At 41.0% G+C, this 16,877-nt stretch overlaps 1 non-coding gene and 1 pseudogene across 1 annotated transcript; one reads left to right on the top strand and one right to left on the bottom strand.

The window, feature by feature from the left end:
• The first annotated feature begins 347 nt into the window (after positions 1 to 347).
• Positions 348 to 833, top strand: LOC124095721 (small ribosomal subunit protein uS13-like; annotated as a pseudogene).
• A 7,781-nt stretch (positions 834 to 8,614) lies between these two features.
• Positions 8,615 to 8,757, bottom strand: LOC124095864 (small nucleolar RNA SNORA48). The gene has a single exon (XR_006852663.1). It is a non-coding gene; the product is annotated as a small nucleolar RNA SNORA48 (small nucleolar RNA).
• Positions 8,758 to 16,877: the final 8,120 nt, after the last annotated feature.

Here is a 16,877-nt window from a genome sequence, read left to right as displayed (position 1 = left end):
ATCCCTTCCTTTGCCTGGGTCTGAAGTGGGCCACTTCATGCTTTCCTAGAGAAGCCCTTGACATTTCTGTGCCCTGCTTGCATTACCTAACTGTCCAGTAAGAGGGCTTCCTCGTTGCTAAGTTGTATTCCATTACTGCAATACTCTGAGTCTTTCCTTTGATGATCTACTGTGGAAACGTTGATTTCCTAGGCATGCGCTGTGTTTAACTGTTGCCCCGTTCTTCCTTTCAAATGGCCTTAGTCTGCAAGGTGTAGGGCTCTTCCAATGCTTCTTCTTATCTCGTTTCCTGTTCTTCTCTTCCTCTGGGCTGTGCCCTTAGCATTGTGTGTGCTCTGAAGACTGCTATGTCTCTAGTGATTCCTGAGAAGTTCCAGCACATTTTGTGAGTACTCAACACAAACATGGATGGACGGTGGAAAATAGCCTTTGCCATCACTGCCATTAAGGCTGTGGGGCGAAGGTATGCTCATGTGGTCTTGAGGAAAGCAGACACTGACCTCACCAAGAGGACTGGAGAATTCACTGAGGATGAGGTTGAACCTGTGACCACCATTATGCAGAATCCACAAGAGTACAGGTCCCAGAATGGTTCCTAAACAGACAGAAAGATGTAAAGGATGGACAATACAGCCAGGTTCTGGCCAATGGTCTAGACAACAAGCTCTGGGAGGAAGATTAGGGTCCTTAGGGGGCTGTGCCACTTCTGGAACTTTTGTGTCCAAGGCCAGTACACTAAGACCACTGGCGCCAAGGTCACACCATGGAATGTCCAAGAAGAAATGAGTCTGCAGGCCTGTCCTGTTAATAATGAAGAGTTTATGTACCAATAATAATAATAATAATAATAATAATAATAATAATAATAAATCAAAGCACAGAAACCCAAAGCAAATTTTTAAGGAAGAATGTGGAAGATATCAGGATGGATTTATGGTGTTAGGAGTAGGAAAAATGACTGTTCTTGAAATGATCATGAGGGTGAAATGTAGCTGATGATATCTGAGTTGAACTTTTGAGGAGAAACTGGAGTGAGGTTAATGTTATGGACCCCCAACAACAATCGTGCAATTCCTAAGGGAAGGCAGCCCATTTTGTGTTCTTTTAACTGTGTCTTGAGTGTTCTAGGTAGTTGTTAAAAGTTAAAAGATAGGATTCACAGAAGTGTGCTCCTTCAATGAGGAGTAAAGAGCTTCACATGCAAACTTCATTATCTTTTTTTCAACAACTTTTGAAAGTCTTCAGACCCCCTAAAAGACCCTGAGCGGGATGAAGGACGGATATCCTTCCTTTTCCAGTTGAGTCCACAAAGTGTGTAGAGGGATGGAGTGACTTGCCCAGTGCCCTGAGCCAGCCCCTGGGGAAGCAGCTTGTCCAGTCCGTCTGGGAGGCCCCACCCCACTAGACAGGCTTCTCAGGGCCGACTGCGGGGGAGGGCCCTGGGCAAGGTAAAGAAGCCACGGGTGTGGGTGTGGGGAAAACTGAGAGGTGCACCTTGGTGACTGGAGAACAATGTCAAGGTAAGAAGCAGTGCCTTGGCTGCCCAGACGCAGAAGGTGGTGTTTCTTAGAATGCACAGCAGCCGGCTGCTGTGAGAAATGCAGCCCTTCCACGTGCTCTTGGGGCAGCATGTTGAGGAGGCCTGAAAGACAGTACATGCACAAGCTTCCAGATGCTTCCTTAGGAAACCGCATTGATCTCTTGGCAGGGTGCCTTACTAAGCCTGTGATTGAGTCTGTCCCAGGACCTCTCTCAGGACAAACTCCTGGCCACTGAAGGAAAAGAGAAATGTCGGTCTCTGAGAGGAGAGCAGAGAGAAACGAGGCTACGGTTCCGTCCCAGAGGAGAAGATAAGAGGAAACCTACATGTGGCATGTTCATGGCACCAAGGGCCCTTCCACATGCTCAGGGGGTGCCAGCTCCCTGAGTCCTCTCCACTCCAGAGACCAAAATGGTTCCCACTTTACTCATGGGAACCCAAGAATCAGAGAGAAGTGATTTGCCCGTTGTTATGGGGCTGATGTGTGAAAAGCAGTGTGTGAGCCCCAATCAGACCGCAATGGCTTCACAACAGACCAACAAACCCGAACCTTTCTAACACTACCCTTGGTTTTCCTGAACTGGGTGAAAGGAAGAGAGGTGAGAGCGCTCCCAGGACCCCTCCTTCACCATGGGAGCTGCCTCTGGGAGTCCTGCTCTGGAGGGCGAGCCAGGGGGACAGTGCTTCCCTCAGCATCTCTCACGCCTGGTGTGTTGGGTGGCATCTCAGGGTCCCTGAACAGAGCATGCTCCAACCTCCATAGAACAGGCTTGTGCAGAGGAAACAGGGCTCAGCACCTGGTGCAGAGGCTAGCAGGGCTCCCCTGCCTGCTCTTTTTCTAGGAAGGTGACTTAGTCGCCAGTTAACTCCCTACAACTCACCTCCCTCCTCCTCTAAGGGTGGTGCCAAGGGTCAATGCATTAGGGTCCAAGTGAGAACTGAATAATTTACAAAAAGAAAAAAAAAAAAAAACAACCTATATGTTTTCTCAGAACGATGCTTGGGGCATAGTAAACACTGTATCAGTTGTGACTATTACTATTACCTGTGCTCTTTGCTTGAATAGATCAGAATACTTTCTGAATATAAGCAACAACAGAGAATATGGGAAAATAGGTGTAGTTTTAAATGGTAATCATGCAAGTTCAGGGTCAAACGACTTGGTTTTGCAATTGTGCTTTCCAGGATATACATGTAGGAATCTGGATGTTTCTCATACCTCTCAAATCCTGGTTTTCTTCCTTCTAAAATACAAATAATATTATGTACCTTTCAGGTTTCTGTAAGGAAATATTCCCAACCCAGAGTCAGTGATCCAGGACTTTTATGTCCCTCTTCTGTAGACCTGTAGCGGGACAGTCCATGTCACGTCACTGTTCAATACATTGTGGGATTGCAAAAGGCAGATGGCAATCACATCCATCCCCACTGAGATGAAGAGAAAGTTCAACTAAATAATAAGCAGAAGATTGGAAAAACAGCAAAACAGCCATCCCACAAATCTGTTAGAGCCCCATTTGACTTGCTGTTGGTAATGGCCAGTGTCTCCAGATGGCTATCAAAAAGCTCACATGACATGGTCCCTTAATGGTCAAAACCAACACTCATGGGAAACCACCAAGCAGGAGGGTTCACTCATCTGAACCCTCACCTGAGGAAGCTCCCTCAAGTCCTCAACTGCCTTCTGGCTTGTCTGTCATGTGACTTTCTCCCTCCAGAGCTGGAGCATGTGATGTAGATGCCATTCCTTCTGCTTTGGCCTCTCTGGACTTAAATATCTTGAGATGATGTAGAAATAGCACTTCATTATTTTCCATAGAGGCTCAACATCCACTGTCATGGTGCATTACTCTAGAGTTTAAATATATATATATATATATATATATATATATATATATATAGAGAGAGAGAGAGAGAGAGAGATAGATATAGATATATAGATATATATAGATATATATAGATATATATCTATATATAGATATAGATATATAGATATAGATATATAGAGATATAGAGATAGAGATATATAGATACATAGATATAGATAGATAGATAGAGATAGATAGATAGAGATAGAGATAGAGATATATAGATATATAGATATAGATAGATAGATAGATAGATAGAGATAGATAGAGATAGATATGAACACAAATTCATAACCATATGGTGTTGCTGATACAAAGTTTAGGATACAGTTTGGAAAATGTCCCAGAGAGTGTGCATATCTCTGCAAGGACCCAGTCCTCTACTTATAAATCCATAAGCATGTTTGCATTCTTCTTCCCCTCATCCCCATGCTCCTGATGCCCCACCCCCCTCCCAATCATTCTTATCAAAGTCCAGGTTCTTGGCCCGGCATGATGGTGTATGCCTATAATTCCAGTTGTTTGGGAGACTGAGGGAGGAGGACAGCAAGTTCAAAGCCAGTCTCAGCAATTTAGGGAGACCTAAGCAACTAAGTGAGACTCTGTCTCTAAACAAAATATTAAAAAAAAAAAAAGACTGGGGATGTGGCTCAGTGGTTAAGTAACCCTGGATTCAATCTTTGGTCCCCCCCCCCCCCCCCCAAAAAAAAAAAAAAACAAAACTCCAGTGCTTTTTGGTCTTGTTGTTGGAGAGGACTCACTCTGACCACGTAGAATGTCTGTGGCCCTCAGGACACATTCTCTTTCTATCTTGAACTTCACCCACATACTATGCTTCACTTCTGAGAAGAACATAAATTCCATGAGGTTGGAAACAAACATTCCTGTTCACTGTAATAGTCTGCCTATGATTTAGAGTCCACCATTTAGCACGTGTCCGTTAAATACCGTTGACTCATATTAATCCACATAAGCCTCTGTGCCAATAGTCCTGCTCCATCACCACTAGCAGCAGGTGTTCTGACATTCCTCAGCTTCTGGCACATTCCAGTACTGGATTCTGAATGACAGATTTTCTTCCTTTTGCTTTTACCTCATTTTTACCTAAATTCCCTGTCTTTCAAGTACCCAACCTTCACCCTTGTAAATTAGCCTGTCATTTTCTTGTACTCAAGGACATATGGATGCATTTGTTCCTCTCCAGGAGATTGTGTTTTTAGTGTTTTTATGTCTCTTATTTAACACTTTCATAAGGAAATTTTAGTCTTATTGAATTTCTCTTAAGTTTTTTGTTGTGCTTGTCTTTCAAGGTTTCCTCTGTGTGTGCTATGCAAATATGTGCCTGCAGTTCTGAAATATTTTTCACACAGAGAAAAAATGTAAATTTGGCTAAAACAGAATGGAAAGGACACCAAGTAACTAATTTTACACGATGTTAATCATCAATGAAATCATATCCAATTAACAGGAGCTTCTCCATATGGGTTGGGACATTTTCCATTAAATGCTACCATACAGTTGGCTACAAATAATGGCTGGGGAGCAGTGGCCACCCGCTCAGTGTCCTTCCTCACTAGGACAACTCCAGAGGCAAAAGCCCTCTCCTGTAGTAAGGACGGACCCTCACTTTGGCTCCTACCTTTTTTCTTTGCTCATTATCTCAGGATTGTTTAGAGAAGATGAATGTGTTTTTTGAAGGTAAAAAAAGAATTAGCAAGGACTTCCGCCATCTGCCTGTCTCCTTTCTTCTTCTATAAAGGATGTTCTGGGCAGAATGTCCACCCACCCACCTGGTTGGAAGGACCCTGTTATAGAAGACAGATCAGATCAGATAGGTAGATAGAGAAGCCAACAGAAGTTGATTGGCCTGTGTTTCTCGGGTACACCTGGAGACAGCCCGGGATGAGCAGTTGTCAAAGAGAGCATTGAATTCTAATTCACAGTTGGGAGAAGTGACAAGAACAGCAAAGGACTTTGCAGAAAGGCAGCCAGTACCAGCTGAAGGCCATTAGTGAGCTCATCCTTACAGACCCCTCCACCTCCATCTCCAGGTCCACGACAGTCCGGCAGTGCCCTTAGTGTGGCTAGCCTTCCTTGTCCCAGGCGGACACCTCTGGACTTTGTAAACCGCTGTCCAGCTTGAGGCCAAGGGAGGGCAGACAGCATCTGCTCCCTCTTGCTTGCCCTCACCTCTACAAGCTTAGGCTCTCGGGAGGACATCTCCTACCGCCCACAGGACACTTGTGATTGCCTTCAGTTCTGAGTGGCCATTCCCTCCTCACTTCTAGCAGAACCTGCCCTCATCCTGCACTTGCTCTGATCTCCAGTCTCCCTGGACCTACGTCTTATCTCTCACTGTATGAGACACACATGTGCACAACGTGAGGGAACTCATTCCAGCTCCTTTGCTGCCAAGCTTCCTGTAGGACTGGGGCACAGGGTGGACACTCAGGAAAAGGACTGAGGAAGCCAGGGAGGGTGGGTGGGTGGGGCACTGAACCAGCAAAACTTAAGCCCAGGAGTGACCTAAACCAGTAGGAAATCTAGTAAATGAGAATGTGCTGGGGAAGGCCGGGGAAGGAGCTCCTAAGGCTGGTTTTCATCTACCCTCATAGCAAGATGGCTAATGGAGCTTTAAAAGTTCACCTTTACAGTCCCAATCACCAGAAGAGGCAGACGAATTTCAGAGAGGACTTAATCACAGGAATGAATTGTAGCTCTTTGAGTAGAATGATCCTGTGGGGCTTTTGAAATCCAAGTGTGATTTACTGGGCAAGGAAACATACACATCTCCCTGACAGGCCAGACCCCAGCAGCAATGATACGCCCTTGTAAGAAAGAAAATAGAAAGGAATGAGGGGTACAGGAAAGGAAAGCCATTAGCTTAGGCCCAGCTCCCCTGAGTCTTCAAAGGAAAGGCTTAAGAGGTCATCATAGCATCTGCACGAAAGAGTGGCTAGCCTTCCTTGTCCCAGGAACAATTTAGGACAGAAAAAGAGATTCAGGGCAAAATCCCAGGATATTAAATGTTTAAGATGAACTGAGGCAAAAGAGATTTGTTTCATTAAAAAAAAAAAAGCAGAGAAACAAGTGCTTTAAAGTGCTCTAAAAATATAATTTGAATCACAGTATTCAAATCTACAAATTAATTATCTACCCAAAGTGCTCTCCTGGGAGCCTCCTCTTCTTGGAAGCTGTCCTCCGACTTGTGGGCTACTCTCCTCCCTCCTGGCAAATAGATGCAGTTCCTCAGGGTTCTGCCCCACCAAGGACTGGGCTGTTCCAGAAGTTTCTGAACTTTCTAATCCAGTGTGAGAACAACCCACTCTGTGAAAAGCAGACACCTCTGGGAATTCCCCAGGGGGGTCCTTCTGTGCTAGATGCATCCAGTCACCATGAACAGCTGCACCCACTCATCCCTCCCGCTAGCATTTGCAGTGCCTGCCTTTTGGCCAGTTCTGGGAAGACAATCGGAAGCTGTACTTGCCTTCACAGTGCAAGTAACCTGATGCATAGTTTTGAAGTCCCCCTTGTCTTGAGGTTAATGTACCTCCATCATTGAGACCTGTTTTAGCAGCCAGGAGAGTCTAAGCTGTCCCCAAATCACACATGCCTCTGAACTCCAATGCTCGAATACCACAAAAGTTGGGCTCAAGTGCTCACAGTGTGTGTTGAGGTCCAGTCAATCTGCAATCAAGCTTCCTGCTCATGTTGGACTTGTGAGAGAGGGCACTTCAATTTGGCTCTTCTATCCCAACCATCATAAAAAAAGCAAGACAAAACAAACAAAAAACCCGAGGAAGGATGGCGGGCACCAGTCTTTAAATACTTCAGCCTGGGGTGGCACACATTTCATAATGAGATGCGTTGCAGGGTATCATTTCCAGGGGATCACCTTAGTAAAAGGAGATGAGGAATGCAGCCTTCCTCATGTTAAAGACGCTAAAAATGTGTACCACATATTGCTACTGGGTTTTTAATCTCTCTTAATCTTTCAGCATCTTTATTTTTTCCCCCTAGAATTCAAATTTTCCTTATGAGCTCCAGTAGTGAGCTCTTGCAGTCTTTGTAAAGGGGACTACCTCAGCACCTTACATCCATTTTCTGGAATGAGACCCATTGCCATTCTCCCCAAACTTCTGTCCCAGGTTGCTTATCTCATCTCAGTGTGTGCTTCCTCAGGATGACAAATCCTACATGTCAGAGTCTGGAGATCACTCTGTATCTACCACACCTGCTCCCTGAGATTTCTTTTTTAAAAATTAATTATCTATTAAATTAAAAATAATTGATTAATTATTTATTAGGTATATATGACAGCAGAATGCATATTGATTCACTGTACACAATTGCAGCACACACAACTTTTCATTTCTCTGGTTGTACATGATGGAGCATCACACCATATGTGCAGGCATACAAGTACCTAGGGTAATGATGTCCATCTCATTCCACCATCTTTCCTGCCCCCATGCCCCCTCTCATCTCTCCCTCCCCATTGCCCAATCACAGTTTCTTTACTTTTCACATGCCCCCTCCATTATGGATCAGCATCCACTTATCAGAGAAAACATTTGGGCTTTGATTTTTTGGGATTGGCTCACTTTGCTTAGCATGATATTCTCCAACTCCATCCATTTACCTGAAAATGCTGAGTAATATTTTTAATGCTGAGTAATATTTCATTGTGTATATGTACCACAGTTTCTTTATCCATTCATCTATTGAAGAGCATTTATGTTGGTTCCACAGTTTATCTGTTGTGAATTGAGCTCTTATAAACATTGATGTGGCTGAATTACTATGTTATGCTGATTTTAAATCCTTTGGGTAAAGATTGAGGAGTGGTATAGCTGAGTCAAATGGTGGTCTCCTTCCAAGTTTTCTAAGAAATCTCCATCCTGCTTTCCAGAGTTGTTGCACCAATTTGCTGTCCCACTATCAATGTATGAGTTTGCTTTCCCCCCCACATTGTTGCCAACATTATGGTGGACTTTATTATTGATAGCTGCCATTCTAACTGGTCTGAGATGAAATCTTAGAGTTGTTTTGATTTGCATTTTTCTAATTACTAGAGATGTTAAACATTTTCTCATATATTTTTGCTCAAATGTATATCTTCTCAGAAGTGTGTGTTCAGCTCCTCAGTCCATTTATTGATTGGGTTGTTTGCTTTTATTATGTTATGTTTTTTTTTTTTTTTTTCTTATGTGCCCTAGGCATGACACAGCTCTGGCCACAACACAGGCATCAAGCTAGGATGAACAAAGGACTATTTTCTACTCTGCCCCTGACTGATATAAGAGTAACACCACTAGTGAGGTGTCTCTTTGCCCATTGTCAGGGGGTTTATGTTATGTTTTTTGAGTTCTTTATTTATTCTGGAGATTAGTGCTCTATTTGACATGTGTGTGGCAAAAATTTGCTCCCAAATGTAGGCTCCCTCTTTACCTCAGTGATTTTTTTTTTCTGAGAAGAAGCTCTTTAGTTTGAGTTCATCCCATTTATTAATTCTTGATTTTATTTATAATAGTTTAGGAGTCTTGTTAAGGAAGTTGGGGCCTAATCCAATGTGATGAAGATTTGGGCCTACTCTTTCTTCTATTAGGCACAGGGTCTCTGATCTAATTCCTAGGTCCTTGGTCCACTTTAAGTTGAGTTTTGTGCATGGTGAGAGATAGAGGTTTAATTTCATTTTGCTGCATATGGATTTCCAGTTTTCCCAGAGCCATTTATTGAAGAGACTATCTTTTCTCCAATGCATGTTTTGGTGCCTTTTTCTAGTATAAGATAACTGTATTTATGTGGGTTTGTCTCTTGTCTTCTATTCTGTATCATTGGTCCACAAGTTTATCTTGGGTGCCATACAGTGCTGTTTTTGTTACTATAGTTCTGTAGTATAGTTTAAGAGTTGGTATTGTGATACGTCCTGCTTCACTCTTCTTGATAAGAATCGCTTTGGCTATTCTAGGTCTCTTATATTTCCAAATGAATTTCATGATTACTTTTTGTATTTCTATAAGGAATTACTATGGGATTTTAATTGGAAACTTACTGAATCTGTATAGTGCTTTAGATAGTATGGCCATTTTGACAATATTAATATTGCCTATCCAAGAGCATGGGAGATCTTTCTATCTTCTAAGGTCTTCTTCGATTTCTTTTTTTAATATTCTATAGTTTTCATTGTAGTAGTCTTTCAGCTCTTTTGTTAAGTTGATTCTCAAGTATTTTATTTTATTTTTTTGAGGTTATTGTGAATGGGGTAGTTTTTATAATTTTTCTTTCAGAGGATTCATCACTAATGTGTAGAAATGCATTTTATTTATGGGTATTAATTTTATATCTTGCTACTTTTCATTTATTAATTCTAGAACTTTTCTGATGAAGTTTTTTGAATCCTCAAAGTATAGAATCTTGTCACCAGCAAATAATGATAGTTTGATTTCTTCTTTTCCTATTTGTATCCCTTTAATTTCTTTCATCTGTCTAATTGCTCTGGCTAGAGTTTCAAGGACTATATTGAATAGAAGTTGTGAAAAACAGCATCTCTATCTTTTTCCAGTTTTTAGAGGGAATGCTTCCAATTTTTCTCCATGTAGAATGATGTTGGCTTTGGATTAGCATAGACAGCTTTTACAATGTTGAGGTATGTTTCTACTATCCCTAGTTTTTCTAGTGTTTGGAACATGAAGGTATGCTGTATTTTGTCAAACGCTTTCTCTGCATCAATTGATAAAATCATATGATTCTTACCTTTAAGTCTATTGATGTGATGAATTATATTTATTGCTTTCTGTATGTTGAACTAACCTTTCATCCCTGGAATAAACCCCACATGATCATGATGCACTATTTTTTTAGTACTTTTTTATATGGGATTTGCCAGAATTTTTTGAGAATTTTGCATCAATGTTCATCAGGGATATTGATCTGAAATTTTCTTTCTTAGATGTGTCTCTGCCTGGTTTTGGTATCAGGATGATACTAGCTTCATGTAATGAGTTTGGAAGGGTCCCTTCCTTTTCTATTTCATGGAATAATTTGAGGAGTATTGGTATTAATTCTTCTTTGTAGGTCTTGTAGAACTCAGCTGTGAATTCATCTGGCCCTGGGCTTTTCTTGGTTAGTAGGCTTTGATGATGTCTTTATTTCCTTGCTTGAAACTGATCTGTTTAAATTGTGTATGTCTTCTTGACTCAGTTTGCGTTGATCACATGCCTTAGAAATTTGTCAGTGTCTTCAAGGTTTTCTATTTGCTTGGAGTATGAATTTTCAAAATAGTTTCTAATTGTGTTCTGTATTTCAATAATGTCTTTAGTTATATTTCCCTTTTCATCACAAATTTTATTAATTTGAGTTTTCTCTCTTTTCATTAGGATGCTAAGGGTTTGTCAGTTTTATTTACTTTTTCAAAGAAACAGCTTTTTGATTTGTCAATTTTTTGAATTGTTTCTTTTGTTTCAATTTAATTGATTTCCACCCTGATTTTAATTATTTCCGATCTTCTACTTGTATTTTGATGTTGTTTTTTTTCTTCCTTTTCTAGGACTTTGAGATTTAATGTGAATTTGTTTATTAGTTGACTTTTTATTCTTTTAATAAGTGAGCTCAATGCAATAAACTTTCCTATTAGCACTGCCTTCATAGTGTCCCAGTGATTTTGATAAGTTGTATCAGAGTTCTCATTTACCTCTAAGAATTTTGTTTTATCTCCTCCCTGATGTCTTCTGTTATCCATGCATCACTCAATAGTGTATTGTTTAGTCTCCAGGTGTTGGATTAGATTCTCTTTTTAATTTTATCATTGACTTCGAATTTCATTCCATTATGATCATGTAGAATATAGGGTAGTATCTCTATTTTTATGTATTTGCTAAGACTTGCTTTGAGGCATAACATATTGTCTATTTTGGAAAAGGATCCTTGTGCTGCTGAGAATACAGTTTAATCACTCATTGATGAATTTTCTATATATGTCTGTGAAGTCCAAATTATTGATTGTATTATTGAGTTCTATAGTTTCTTTTGTTTAGTTTTTGTTTGGAAGATCTATTTAGTGATGATAGAGGTGTATTTAAGTCACCCAGTATTATTCTGTTGTGTTTTATTTGGTTATTGCAGTTGAGAAGGTTTATTTGACACACATAGATGCCTCATTGTTTGGGGCATAGATATTAATGATTGTTATGTCTTGTTGATGTATGAATCCCTTAAGCAGTATGAAATGTCCTTCTTTATCCCTTTCACTAGCTTTGGTTTGAAGTCTACTTTATCTGATATGAGGATGGAACCCCCTACTTGTTTACATGGTTCATGCGAATGTTAGATTTTTTTCCCCACCCTTTCACCTTCAGTCTGTGGATGTTGTTTCCTGGGAGATGAGTCTCTTGAAGGCAACATATTGTTGGGCCTTTTTAAAAAAAAAAATGCAATCTGTCAGTCTATGTCTTTTAATTGACGAGTTTAGGCCATTTACATTCAGGGTTATTATTGATATATGATTTGTATTCCAGGACATTTTGGTTTATTTTTGGTTATTGACTTGGTTTCTTCTTTGATTAGTTCTTCCTTTAGTGTAATACCTCCCTTTGCTGATTTTCATTGTTGTTTTTCATTTCTTCCTCTTGGAATATTTTGCTGAGGATGTTCTATAGTGCAGGCTTTCTCGCTGTAAATTCTTTTAACTCTTGTTTATCATGAAAGGTTTTCAATTCATCATCAAATCTGAAGCAATTTTGCTGGATATAAGATTCTTAATTGGCATCCATTTTCTTTCAGAGATTGTTGTATGTCATTCTAGAATCTCCTGGCTTTGAGGGTCTGAGTTGAAAAATCTGCTTAGATATGAATTAGCCTCCCCCTATATGTGATCTGATTTCTCTCTCTTGCAGCTCTTAAAATTCTATCCTTATTCGGTGTGCTAGGCATTTTCATTATAATGTGCCTTTGTGTATGTCTGTTGCAATATTGTACAATTGGTGTCCTATAAGTCTCTTGTATTTGATTTTCCAATTTCTTCATGTTTGGAAAATTTTCTGATATTGTTGCATTGGAGAGATTGTGCATACCTTTGGTTTGAATCTCTGTGTCTTTCTCTATCCCAATAAATCTTAGATTTGGTCTTTTGATGCTATCCCATAATTCTTCGATGTTCTGTTCATGGTTTCTTATCTTCACTGTGCAGTCAACTTTATTTTGAAGATTGTATACTCCATCTTCATTATCTGACGTTCTGTCTTCCAAGTAATCTAATCTGTTAGTGATGCTTTCTAATGAGTTTTTTATTTGGTTTATTGTTTCCTCCATTTGAGGGATTTCTGATTGGTTTTTATTCCAGACTCTCTACATCTTTCTTGAAATAATCTTTTGATACCTGTATTTGCTCCTTTATCTCTTTGTTGGTGTGATCAATGTTTACCTGTATTTGCTCTATTATCTCTTCATTGGAGTGATCAATTTTTGCCTGTATTTGCTCACTTAGGTGATTCTTTAATTCATAGATCATTTTAATTATGTGCACCCTTCTCCAGTGTTTCATCAACTCTGTTCATGGATTCTATTATTGTAGTATCCTGATTTGTTTGGGGCACTTTCTTCCCTTGTTTTTTCATATTGTGTTAACGTCTCCTTTTCTTGTAGTGTGGATCTAAGGTATTACAGTTTCCACCCTATAATGTTGTAGTGATCATGCATATTACCTGTACCTCACCTTGGTGTTGGGCTTCCAGTTCCTGCTGGTGTCTCACAATGGATTCTACTGAAACTAAAGGTGGTGGTGGCAATAGTGGAGGTAACTCAAGATAGCAGTGGGGTGTCCCAAGATGGATACAACCACTTTCAGAGATGGGACTAAAAGGGTGGGCCTTACAATGGCTTTGGACTGCCTGTTCCAAGATGCAGCTGCTTCTAGGTCCTATATATTGCCACAAGGTAGAGGCTACTGTAAGGGGAGTTCTATGGTAATAGCTGTAGTGTCCCAAGATGGAGGTGGGCTAAGCCTGTGCTCCCATGCTGGGCCTGACCTGGGCGTGGGCTTCTGCAGGGGTTTCACTGAGATTTCCTACCCCACCAATTTCTAGGTCCTACTGAGTTGTACACATTCCTAAAAACCACTTATTACGTGTATCCAGGGAACCTCTTGGATTGGTCTTGCTAAACCACTGCAAATCCACTTCTCCCATCTTTTTCTTCCTTCTCACCAATACTGTCTCTCCTCAAACATTGGTACATTTCCCAAACTGCAGCCACCAACCTCACCATGGTGAAGACACTTCTAAGAAACTGTCAGTGTATTATCATTGCTTTTGAACAAAGTTGGGAATATTTGGTCTTTCCCAGAATCTCCAACTGGTCTTGCTCTTTTCCGGTATTTTCAAGCTATTTTCTATTCATCCCACACCATCCCACACTATTTCTGTTTCATTCTCTCTCTCTCTCTCTCTCTCTCTCTCTCTCTCTCTCTCTCTCTCACACACACACACATCCACATACACCTCTCCTCCCGCCACACACACACACACACCAGATAGCTGGGGTACTCTGATTTCAGCTCCTCTGTTGCATCTTCTGATTCAGTGTCCTTCATGCCCTAGCCTGTGGTCCTGAACATGGTCAGTCCTGTAAAGAACAAGCACCTAATTGTCTCTTAGATCTAAGGAGCCACATATCATGTCCAGGAAGGTGTGCTGTTTAACAGTCTTGTATAATAGTCTTCTATTAGTATCTTCTATTAGTCTTCTGGTATCCTGTACTTCCAATGTCTAGAACTTACTGAAATTTGAATTAATGAATCACTCTAATACTTCTTGCTTAGTGACTGTCTCCTATTGTTCTTCATGTTTTGTGTGGGAAAGAATATTCAATTCTTATTTATCACTATTGTCTCCAATACACTACATAACAAATATTTGTAAATCTTAAATAAATGAACACATTAATAAATTCATACAAAATAAAGTGCCAAAATATAGTTTTCAAGAAAGCTATAACTTTGCATGTGCATCTATGTGTGTGTGCACTAACATGTATTCTCTTGGTGGAATATAGAAGAGGATTAGAAGAACTTAGTAAATTAATTGATGGTATAGATTTGGAAATTGAGTTCCAGGGGGTTGAAAATGATGATGGAGGTGGACATGGGGTGTCCAAAGAGGGGAGAAGGTCAATAAGCAGAAAGATCACATTAGGGAAAAGCATCATTCAGAAGGACTGGTCTGTGGATTTTGGAAATAAAAATAGTGACTGGTGTGCACCAAAGCCTTTACAAAATAAGTTTCATGCCTCAAGCCAGGTGTAAGCTGTTGGCTGGGCTCTGCTATAGAGGTTACCGCCAGTCTCTCCAGACCCATGAGGGTCATGGAGCTGCAGCACAGAAGGTATGATTGCAGCTTTGTCCGGCTTCAGACCACATCTTCTTTCTGAGCCAAGTACTAAGCAGGCAGTGAGAGCCTAGTTAGTACTGGTCAGTTTGAACTGCAGAGAGGAATAAATGTAAGAAAGCCCTGGGTGACTTGAGGGAGCAGGTTCTGATATCTGAGAGGTGGGAAATGGCTGCCTGCAAGCACGTCTTTGGTGGTTCACAATCAGTGAGAAGCCCTTCATGTTGTTCATGCCCACACACCTCTGAATGCCCATGAGAGAGTCAAGAGCACTCACAAATGTGAGTGGAGTTCCCAAGACATTCAAAGAATTTTAAAGTGGAGTTTCCAGAAATGTTAAATACTTTATTCACATTTTATCTAATTTGTAACTCTTTGATAAGAAAGTAGAGATCAAGCATAAAATAATCTGAAACCAGAAGCAAGATCTTCATCCTGCTGGCTGCAGAGTCTTCTGGGAAATAACCAAAGGAACACAAAGGGTGACCTGTGGCATCAAACCCGCCTCTCTCAGCTTTGCTAGGTGATTCTATTAGGATACAATTCTGGATGTGTGAAAAGTTACTCTGGCCTTGAATTAAACTTGCACCCATCCATACTGCAGCTCCAAACCTCACAGTTCCAAATCTTCCCAACTGAAGCTGAACTTCACAGGGGGAAACACATTTCTTTGTTTTTGTGTTCATAATAAGATGATTATAAGAGGTAATAAAATCTATATCTCACTGATCCACCTTGTCACTCCATTTTGCAGGAAGGTCCCAATGACAGTGATGAATGAGGGTTCCATTCACTATTTCTGTTAGGCTCCCTTCTCTGTTTGAGACTTTCCACCTGTTCCAAAGCGTCTTCTCATCACATTAACTAATCAAAGCTGAGTGAGGTCATTATAGGCAGCTCCAGTTCACAAGCAAGGGACCTACAAGATACAGGGCAGAGATTTGCTGAGTATTTGATAAAGGATAGTAAGAACCATGTGACAGACTCTGAACTAGTGCTTTCTGAATGAACCCCTCGACGCTAATCTACATAAATACTTCAAGATGGAGACTGACAGTGTTCCACCCCTCCTTCACTTAGGAGAACACCAAGCCCCCTAGAAATTAAACAGCAGGTCAGGAAAGACACGAGTAGCTGAGAAAAGATTCAAACTCTATCCTCCACACCCTGCCCCTGTTTGGTTCCAAATCTAAGCACATATTCCTTCATCTTGATGGATCTGTAATCAAAACAGGGATAGAAACTTGTTGAGTTCATGGTGCAAAAACAGGCTTCCCATACCTATTGTGATTAATTCTCCTTTAAAAATCTCACCTCCTCCTAGACTGTCCCACACGTCTTCTGCAGTGTTACAGAAGAGGTTATGAAGGTCTAGTTATTAATATTTTCACATCAAATATCTGGAGGCACAGGCTCCAGAGCCCCTGCCTTCTTCTTTATCACCTCTAGTGGCTGTTATCCAAAACCCAGATGAAGTTCTCATAGCATTGGACATTGGACACCACTCACCTCCTTTTCCTTGCCTTGTGTTAGCTCTGCTGTCCTGCACAACCTGATGGGGTGCCTTGCACTGGGGGAGCTTGGGGAGTTTCTGCAGACCTGTTAGTAGTCGTATTTGATTTCGCCTTGACTCAGCTCTGCTGTGAAAGCGAAATCAGACCTCACACTCACGTCTCCAGGTGCGCTGTGCCTTGGGGAAGGTGGGACATGCTCTGTCTCGGGGGTTGTAATTCAAGTGTCTCTTCTGTCCCTGGCAGTTACACACCTGATTTAATAACTGCCTGATAAATTATCTAATAAATAAATGCCACCTACCCTGAGAAATCCTCTGACTGCATATGGTTATCACACTAGCTGCTTCCAGCCCTGTTTGAATATTATGTCACTTGCAACTCCAAACCTTCCCAACTGAAACTGAACTTCACAGGTAGAGTGACTGAAACCCCACAAGTATCAAACCCAAAAGATGGGAGATTTCGCTCCTGTAGAAGTGGATACCAGGCAATAGGTATCCAGTATTTCCAGTTATGATAGGCAGAATTCCTGAATGGCCCCCAAGATTCCTGGCCCTTGACACTACCTTCTTCT

The sequence above is a fragment of the Marmota monax genome, unplaced genomic scaffold (assembly GCF_021218885.2).
Source record: "Marmota monax isolate L192 unplaced genomic scaffold, Marmota_monax_Labrador192_F-V1.1 WCK01_AAM20220418_F8-fsc00073, whole genome shotgun sequence".
Lineage (NCBI taxonomy): Eukaryota > Metazoa > Chordata > Mammalia > Rodentia > Sciuridae > Marmota > Marmota monax.
This window is presented reverse-complemented; position numbering and strand designations above follow the sequence as displayed.